The sequence below is a fragment of the Ziziphus jujuba genome, chromosome 4 (genome assembly GCF_031755915.1).
Source record: "Ziziphus jujuba cultivar Dongzao chromosome 4, ASM3175591v1".
Classification (NCBI taxonomy): domain Eukaryota; kingdom Viridiplantae; phylum Streptophyta; class Magnoliopsida; order Rosales; family Rhamnaceae; genus Ziziphus; species Ziziphus jujuba.
In genome coordinates this window covers 26,902,862-26,913,377 of record NC_083382.1, presented here as the reverse complement: position 1 = coordinate 26,913,377, position 10,516 = coordinate 26,902,862, and the positions used below count along the sequence as shown (strand labels likewise).

The 10,516-nt window shown below is 32.9% G+C and overlaps 1 pseudogene; it reads left to right on the top strand.

The window, feature by feature from the left end:
* Positions 1-1,586: 1,586 nt before the first annotated feature.
* LOC132803582 (xanthohumol 4-O-methyltransferase-like) lies at positions 1,587-9,020 on the top strand (annotated as a pseudogene).
* Positions 9,021-10,516: the final 1,496 nt, after the last annotated feature.

The following is a 10,516-nucleotide window of genomic DNA, read 5'->3' as shown; positions in this document are numbered from 1 at the left end:
ATCGAGATTACATAAATATATACTCGAAACTATTTATCAAATATGAATGGCGGCTATTTTCTTAAGGTATTAAATGTATAATAAAAATTAGTATAGCTACACATTGTTAGCTAATTTTATTAAATATTACAATTAAACATTTTATATAAAATGATTAGAAATTTTAACCTTAATTGTTATTACTTTTACACAAATTTCTTTATCCAAAGTAATTTTTCAAAAGTATTTTATAAAAATTATTGACAATTACTTTGAATTTAAATCATATTTTTATATTACACAAATTTCTTGACTAAATCAAATTTTAAAGGTATTTTATTGAAATTTTTTACATTTATTTTGATTTAAACTATATTTCTATTATTAAATGTCTTTATATATATATATATACCGTTAATCTGTGTCCACTTTCTCAAAATCCGGCTCCTCTCCTGTTTAAGTTTATGGAACCAAAAAGTTGTTGTCATATCTGCCCCAATTTTTTTTTTTTTTTTATAGGTGAATCGTCATATCTGCCTCAATAGTTTGCCAAAAAACTGAAAAAAAGCCTAAAATTTTTGCCCAAAAAACGAAAAAGAAGAAATCGCTAAGCAAAATGTTGCGTGGACGTTTATGGCTTTCTATGTCAAGAGTAGTAAGCCTTCCAAGCTATCTGCATGTAATGTACGAATTTTCGAGTAAATTTTTTTCTTCCAAAAAAAAAAAAAAAAAAAAAAAAAAAACAGTTATGTAATATCTATATAACTTAGTTTACGACAATATGTACATATAACTTAGTTCGCTAAGATATGCTTACTAGCAATATGAAAACCAATTTTTAACTAGAATTAATTAATTAAGTGAAGTTTTTTTAGGTGATAAGCATAATGCAAAGGTTATGAGTTTAAAATATTGAAATAAAAGAAAAAAATAATTGAAAAAAATAGAATTAATTAAAAATTTAAAACCTTTAAAAAGATCTAGGCATAAAATAATAAAAATATGGTCCAAATTCAAAATAAATGTGAATTATTCTAATAAAATATTTTTAAAATTTATTTTGAGTAAAGAAATTTGTAAAAATAAATAATGAAGAAGATTTTGTTTTTTAACACATTAAACATGAAGAAAAAAAATTAAAGAAATTGAAAGTCATTCTTTTAGCATTTACTTGTGTATATTTTATGGTGGCATTGGTTTTGTATCATTTATGGTGAATATAAATTCTCAAATGTTAGCAAAAAATATTATAATAATAATAATTTAAATCATTTCAACTAATAAAAATTAATTTCCTTATCTATAAGAGGATTTAAAATTTTAATTTTAATAATATTTTTATTAAATTTTATGAATTTAATTTATAGCACTAAGGTTATTATTATTTTGTTTTTAGTTAAAATTATGTCAAATTTAAAGTTGATAATAGTGAAAAACAACAATTATAAAAGTAATACATTCAAAAAAAAATAATAAAAATTTAAAATTGATTTTTTTAATAGATTGGTATCAACCATTCAAAAGATAAACAAAGGTACATATGATAATCCAAATTATCCACATATATAAGAGAGAGAGAGAGAGAGAGAGAGAGCGAGAGAGAGAGAGAGAGAGAGAGAGAGAGAGAGAGCGAGAGAGAGAGAGAGAGAGAGAGAACAAGGTTTACACAACCAAGTTTCTTTCCTACACCGGCAACAATTACCAAAAAATCTTTCAATCTTCATCGAGGAACCCAAAAGACAGACAACAATTCAAAAAAGGTTCGCAGAAACATATTCACCGCACAACATGATCAGTCAGACGGCGGAGAAACTCTCTACGGTCTGACCCACTCGTCCAAATGGATACTACATGACTCGGACCTAACTCTGGCTTCGATGTTTGTAGTGGAGACCCATCCATGGCTAATGTCTCCATGGCATTGTTTTAGTCAATGCATTAAAGAAGGTGGCATTGCCTTCAAGAAAGTCCATGGTCGTGAGATTTGGGACTTTGTGTCTCGAAATTCGGAATTTAACAAATTGTTCAACAATGGGATGGAATGTACATCCAGGTTCTTGATGAGGATGATTGTCTCGGAATATGAAGATGGGTTCGACCATGTGGGATCATGGTGGATGTCGGTTGTGGGATCGGTGCGGCAATTTCTGAGATCGTGAAATCGTATCTGCACATCAAAGGGATCAACTTTGATTTGCCACGTGTCACTGTCACAGCTCCCTCCTACCCTGGTGTTTCCCATGTTGGAGGTGATATGTTTCAGGGCGTTCCTAGTGCTGATGCGCTTTTCTTGAAGGCAAGTTCCATTCTCACCATCCGGTTATTTATTTATTTATTTATTGTTAGTTTTTGGGTTAATATTTGTAAATCAAAATTCAACCCCCACATTTTCAAAGTCAGAAGAAGTTACGTTCACATAATGACGAACCTTAAAGTGGCTGCAGGAATTATTATCATTATTATTTTTTTTAATTTATTATTATTGTTATTAATCACGACGACCTCGAAACAAAAAATGAAAATTCGCTAATGGGGTGTTTAGGTAATGGTAAAGTTAGTGGGAATCTAAAATTTTCTAGGAAAATAAAATTTTTTCATGTTTGGATAATTTTTTAGAGAAGAAATTTGTGGGTTCCAATGGAAAATAAATCTCGTAATGTGGGAAACAGATACGAAAAATGGATTCTATGAAAGATGTGTCATTCTAAAATTCGCTGAGAAAATGATATTACATATTTTTTTAAATACAATTTTATCCTTTAATTTTAGTGTATAAATTTATTTAATTATTTGTAAGTCCTATTTTCCTCTATAATTAACCAAACACTGTAAAAAGAATCCAAAGAAAACTCATTTTCAGGAAACTGAATCCCAAGAAACTGATTCCCAAGAATCAGTTTCTTTCAATATTTTTTCTTTTACCAAACACCTCATAAGAGAATAAGTAAATAATGTGGGAATTTGGAAATAGAGGTTACACCGAAAAAATGAGAATATTTGAATTGAAAGGTCTAATTCAACACATTATTAGAGATAGGGCTAAGTGCATTTTGGTAATTTAAATATGTAAGGTTTTGTGATTAAAAAAATAAATAAATAAAAGATATCAATTTGTTTGGTTAAAATTGAAAAATCAAACTATGTTACAATAAGTCTAAAAATTAAAATCTAAATTAATATTTTTAAAAATTGACTGTTTAAATTTAAAAAAAATTTATATGTTGAAAGCATTAAAATGTAATTACCTCTTAAAATAAATTTAATTTTATATACCCTATACCTGATTTTGTGTTTCCCATTACCCATTTTTGAAACCAAAAATATTTAAAAATTATAAAATTAATTGTATTTCAATATTTTTATAATTTCAAGGCGTTGAAATTCATACCATTAATTTAAAACCCACCATATTAAGACTTCTAGTTTTTATTTTGGTGCAGATTTGTCAAAAACCAAATTCTTTAATACCAACCAATAAATGATTATCTTTAGGATGCTTTATATAACTCAGTAAAATATAAAAATATCCAATTCAATTTGTATATTGTTTGCTTTGGGGTATTCCAGGCCGTAGCCCCCTTCACGGTTTTACTTTCCCTCCCAGGAACGCGTCTTGAAGGGAGAGGTATCCACAGCCTTATAAAGACCGCTTCGTGCCCCTCTCCAACCGATGTGGGATGTTACAATCCTCCCCCCTTGGGGCCCAGTGTCCTCGCTGGCACACCTGCATAGACCACCTGCATCAAGATATTGTCCGCTTTGGGTTCACCGGGTTCAGGCCCAAGGCCCTCCTAGCCCCAGCTACCTAGCCCCTCACGGGTTTAAAACGCGTCTTGATGGTTAGAGGTCCCACCTCTTTAACCTGCCAGTCCCACTAGCCCGGGCCTCCCAGGCCCAATCAAGATATTGTCCGCTTTGGGGTATTCCAGGCTGTAGCCCCCCTCACGGTTTTACTTTCCCTCCCAGGAACGCGTCTTGAAGAGAGAGGTATCCACAACCTTATAAAGACCGCTTCGTGTCCCTCTCCAACCGGTCTAGGCTGTTACATTTTCAAAGTCAGAAGAAGTTACGTTCACGTAATGACAAACTTTAAAGTGGCTGTAGAAATTATTATCATTATTATTTTTTTCTAATTTATTATTATTATTATTAATCAGAACGACCTCGAAACAAGAAATGAGAATTCGCTATGGTAAAGTTAGTGGGAATCTAAAATTTTCTAGGAAAGTAAAATTTTCTCATGCTTGGATAATTTTTAGGAGAAGGAATTTGTAGGTCCCAATGGAAAATAAATCTCGTAATGTGGGAAACGGATAAGGAAAATGGATCCTATAAAAGAGGTGTCATTCTAAAATTTGCTGAGTACATATTTTTCTAAATATAATTTTATCCTTTAATTTTAGTGTATAAATTTTTTAATTACTTGTAAGTCCTATTTTCCTCTATAATTAACCAAACACTGTAAAAAGAATCCCAAGAAAGCTCATTCTTAAGAAATTGAATCCCAAGAAACTGATTCCCAATAATCAGTTTCTTTCAATACTTTCTCTTTTACCAAACACCCCATAAAAGAATAAATAAATAATGTGGGAATTTGGGAATACCGAAAAAATGAGAATATTTGAATTGAAAGGTCTAATTCAACACATTATTTGTCAGGACCTGTCCATTTTTCCTCCCCGGAACCCTAGACAAGCCCTGATCCCAGGGAAATACCACTGAACCTTCCAACGGAAAATCCGACAGCACCTCCCCTAAGGGTAGGACTTACCAAAATTTACCTGCACTGAAATCACACTTCTATACTCATCCCCTTATTCCTCCCGCAAAACTACAAATCGATTCCACAATTTTACAGCACTTCACAACAATAACAGCAGCCCAGTACAATAAAACATAAGTGTCCAAATAGTATACAGAGCTTTTATGAAGTGCTAATTAACAGAAATACAACAAAGATGAAAAAAATAATACAACTGAAATGAATGAGTACAAAAGTACTTCTCGAAACACAATAGCGGCGGAGAATTGGTTCGTCCCGGAAGAACGTCTACCACCCCTTGCACCTAAGGGAACGGAACTTAAAAATGTGATATGCTAATCATCTCAATGAGTGACCCTAGCTACTGAACACTTTTAATAATAATAATAATAATAACAAATAAGGGAATTAAATTAATACCAACAATTAATAAATAAATAATAATAACAGTTGGAAATAATAATTTTCCCTCAAAACTCTCACTAATCACTCCGTTGGAAATGTTCCATTTTTAAAACAATTTTACAAAATCCGATATTCGTACTTCCCGAAAACCAAGGGATCAAACCATTTGATAAACAATAAATAAATAAATACCCCAATATATAATCAAAATGTAATAAATCATAATAAATAACTTTTGAACACTTTTGGGGTTTGAAACTTTATTTGAAAATTTACACTTGACGCACCACACTATATACCAGTGATGCCCTCCGATACTCAGCGTCCCGAGCACCGACTGGCGGGGAGATTAAAGAGAGAAACTTGCAAACGACACTTCGGCGTCCCGACAGTACCGTTGCTGAAACCGTCATCCCGGCCAAGGAGGGGGGCGGCTGTGGCCAATAACAAACTTGCCTGCCCATGGTCCAATGGCAACCACGGGAGACATAATACTTGCGCGCTAAACCACATAATACTTGCGTGCTAAACCACGTGTACATACACTAGAACACCAATACTGTATGAGTGCGTCTAAAATAATTATTAAACCAACCATACCGTTTTCCAAAATTACCGTGGGAAATATATTAAATTTTCACACTTACCATCCCACATATTTTTATTTAACAAACCGGTACGAAAACATCGATAACAAATAAACCATAATTTTCTCGTAATACGAGGTTCAACAGATAAAATACCGTGGGCATAATTATAAAATTAAACCACCAATTTAACAAATATTTTCATAAAATATTTAAACCAATTATGCCCAAAATAATACTTAAAACCACGTACGATTATTACCGAAATATACTTTGCTCATGCATAATAAATAAATTAAATCACAATAAAATCATAACTAAATCGTACCACATGAGCATAATTCAAATACCAATTAAACATAATTAATTGCCCAAAATATTTTTAAAGGTGGGTCACTCACCTTAAGCGCGTAAATCAGCTAAGATCCTCCATAGGATCAACTCCACTACTCGCGCGTGCACCTAAAACATCCACAGTACACCAACCAAATATATCAATATTTTATTCGGGTAATTCCCAAATGGGTACCCGGGGAGCGAACACAACGACAACTAAAAGTTACGAGTTATATATCGAATCGAAGCTCGAGTGATGAGGATCACGGATTCGGTCTTACTTTCCGGTGATCGGACCCGAGATGGCCGGAATCTCGCCGGAAAGCTTTCGGGATTCGACTCCTCAATTCTCCCAAACCATCGCGAATTGGCGGAAAAGGATGCCGGATTTGAATTCAGGAAGTTGGAAACAGTGGACAAAGACAGGCGGTGCAACTGGATACTCGCCGGAACAGTAACTTCCGGAGAGCCGTCGCGGTCACCGGCAACCGTCGCCGGCGGCAGCGCGTGCGGTGGCCGTTGGCTGAGATTTTTGGCGGTTTTGTAGATCGAGGGGAGAGGATTCCAACGGGACCAGCGGTGAGGCAAACGAAGCCGGACGGCGGAGAAATCGGGGTTTGAAGATTTTTGGCGCCTCGCCGGAAAACGCTCTGATCCCGGCGCGTCGGAGGTCCGGTGGCCATGAAATTTGGTGGGCTGGCCGGAAATGAGGAGGTGGTGAGGGGTCTTTGGCGCATGTGGCCTAAAAATAGCCGGAAACAGGGCAAACGGCGGTGGAGGGAAAAATCTCCGGAGAGCTTCGCCGTCTCGATCCGGGCGCGTCCCGGCGACCATCGGCTGTGAGATTTTGGGGTTTGGCCTGAAATGGGAAGCCGCTTCCGTCTGGCCGGCGCGTGTAGCAAGGATCGGCCGGAAAATTGGACGATTCTGGTGGCCCGTCGATTTTCTCTCTCTCTCTCTTTCTCTCTCTTCCCCGGCGTTTTTGCCAAATAAAAGCCACCGTGGGTGATACTGTTCATCAACGTGGACCCATCAGGTAATGACACGTGGCGTTACTGTGCACTTAAGCCAGATATAATAAAATATTACGATATCCGGCGAACTTCAAACATCCATATCTTTTTAACCAAATGTCCAATTTAAGCGTGCCGCTAGTCTATAAACTCGTATCGACGAGTACTTTACAACCATACAAGAGTCAAAACAAAATTATACAACAAGAAAAAGTCAACTCCCGGCACCTTTTGGACTACTTGCACCTCAATTTGTTTTGCCCATAACTTTCAAACCGTAGCTCCGTTTTCAACGTGCTACTAGTCTACGAACTCGTGCCAACGTGTACTTCGTAACGATACCTCAGTCAACCTAGAATTCCAACCGGAACAAAAAGTCAACTTTTGGCCCCTTTGGTCAACGATCAAAGTCAAAGTCAACGGTCAACGGTCAAAGTTGGAAAATTTCCGTTGTACTTTGGGACGGGGTGTTACATTATTAGAGATAGGGCTAAGTGCATTTTGGTAATTTAAATCTGTAAGGTTTTGTGATTAAAAAAAGAAAAAGAAAAAAGATATCAATTTGTTTGATTAAAATTGAAAAATCAAACTATGTTACAATAAGTCTAAAAATTAAAATCTAAATTACTATTTTTAAAAATTGACTGTTTAAATTAAAAAAAATTTATATGTTAAAAGCATTAAAATGTAATTAACTCTTAAAATAAATTTAATTTTATATACCCTATACCTAATTTTGTGTTTCCCATTACCCATTTTTGAAACCAAAAATATTTAAAAATTATAAAATTAATTGTATTTTAATATTTTTATAATTTCAAGACGTTGAAATTCATACCATTAATTTAAAACCCACCATATTAAGACTTCTAGTTTTTATTTTGGTGCAGATTTATCAAAAACCAAATTCTTTAATACCAACCAATAAATGATTATCTTTAGGATGCTTTATATAACTCAGCAAAATATAAAAATATCCAATTCAATTTGTATAGAGGTTAAAAACTATGACTATTAAATTGCAGCCTATATTCCATAATTGCATTAGAGGTTAAAAACTATAACTATTAAATTGCAGCCTATACTCCATTATTGCATTCAATGTTAAAAACTATAACTATTAAATTTATAGAAGGCTTAGTGTATGCTAAATCAAAAATAAAGGGTAAAATGTGGTAAATTTAAAACTGAAAACGGAGAATATCAAAGTATAATTGATCCAAAATTATATGCATACAGAAGAGTTATAAATTTTTATATTGACCAAAAAAAAAAAAAAAAAAGAGTTATAAATTTTTATAGTTTTGATGTGACTGACCTCCTGGTACTTTGATTATTTTTTCGACCTAAATTCTATCTAGAAAAGAAAATAATAAATAAAGTTCTGTCATTTATTCATGTCCTATATTTTATTTTGAAATGACAAACAACATTAAAAAGGTTATGCAAGCTCTATAAAGAAAGTAAAAATGTAACTGTCTATGTATATTTTTTTTCTTTTACTAGATTCTCGTTAGGAAATTGAAATATTTAATGATTAATTATGATGCACGCGTCTTTATACAAAATATCAAAATAGAGAGAAAAGAAAAAAGGGAAAAAAAAAAAAGCCATATATAACATATTATATACTTGATACAGTGGGTAATGCATGATTGGAGCGACGAAGATTGTGTGAAGATATTGAAGAACTGCAAGAAAGCAATACCAGAGAAAGGTGGGAAAATAATTATAGTGGAAGTTGTTTTGGAGGCACAAGGAGATGAACTTTTGGATGAGATTGGTTTGGCATTTGATCTGCAAATGATTGCACATTCCTCAGGAGGAAAGGAAAGGACAGAGATGGAATGGAAGATTTTGAACGAAGGAGGGTTTCCTAGCTACAAGATTATCAAGATCCCAACCTTACTATCTATTATTGAGGCCTATCCACAGTGAGAGTCCTGGAATTTAATATATATTAGGAGAATATTAATTTGAAATACTAAAAAAAGGGGCATTGTGCATAATGTTTAATATTGCAATCTTAGTTTTGTACCGCATTTTAATCCAATAAATAAGATGATGTTTCTGTTTTTTTTGTTTTTTTTTTGTTTTTGCTAGAAAGATGATGTTTCTGTTTTCTCTAATAAGTTTAAGCCTTTAATGCTCCAAACAACTTATGTACTTATTCATTTGACATAGTGGGATCGATTCAAAAATATTAAAAAAGATCAAGTGATAATCAAACTCTAATGTAAATCCATAATCTTTTAATACACAACCAAAAATGAGAATGTGATTGTCTACATCTACATGACCTTTATTAGCTTTGAAGGATCAATTAACTTGCTGAATATTTAATGTTGGAAAACAGCTTTCACATTTTCTAGTGGGGAATAATATTATGCGCATATTAAGAGGTTTACAAATGATATGTATGAAAGTTGCTAGCAGGCCAACCAATTAGATTTATACCATATCACTCGTGAATATTCACCACTTGTGAATGAAACATTTTACTTCTGTGGACCATGGTGGAGTTGGTAGTAGAAATGGACAATAATTGGTAAACATCATTGCAATATGTCACCAAGTTATTATATAGTATGTATTTCACTTTATTTTAAAACTTATTTTCTATATATAAGCTAGCATGTTTTCTGTTAAAAATATTGCTTTTATATTGTTCCGAGTTGAGTTACTTGAAGAATTGAGACCAACCTTCGTCAAATATAAAATAGGGACAACTTTCCACATTTGCATATTTGCTTCACAATATATTCTCTCCTATTAAATCATCAACTTATATTAGGTTCAACTCAGCCCAAGGGACAAGGAAATGGACGGGTAGTTGGGAGCTCAGATAAATAAACTTTTTTTTTTGGGTCAATAAACTAAATTAGTTAAACATACATTAAAAAAAAAAAAAAAGCATACATAAATAAAAGCTGCTCTTTTGTTATATATCTAATATTATTCTTTTGATTGGGTTAAAATTTTGTTTTGTCCAAACAATGATCAATTAATGATTAATTAGACAATTATTATTATTTTTTTTTCATTTGATATTTGATTAATTAGACAACTTGTGTTCACCATTTAACACTTCCTTTGGTTATGATTTTAAAAGACAGCTAATAATTAAAAAGGAAAAGAGACAAGAAAGAAAAAGAAATAGTTAAAATACAACAAATGTACAGCAAATATGTAATATAATAGAATACAATTTCCATTTATTATTACCATTGTGGGCCGCATATATAAATTTATATATTTTTTACTAAAGTAAAAGAAAGCTTAAATTAATTTTGGCTGCTTAATTATTATTAAGTAGTTGTAGATCACAACACTGGTGGATGTAAATGAAAGCTTAAATGGCTTAGTCCACCACTTGATTTAAAGAAACAGAAAGCATATACTTTGAGAGTCGAAAGTGATCGAAAACATGGAAG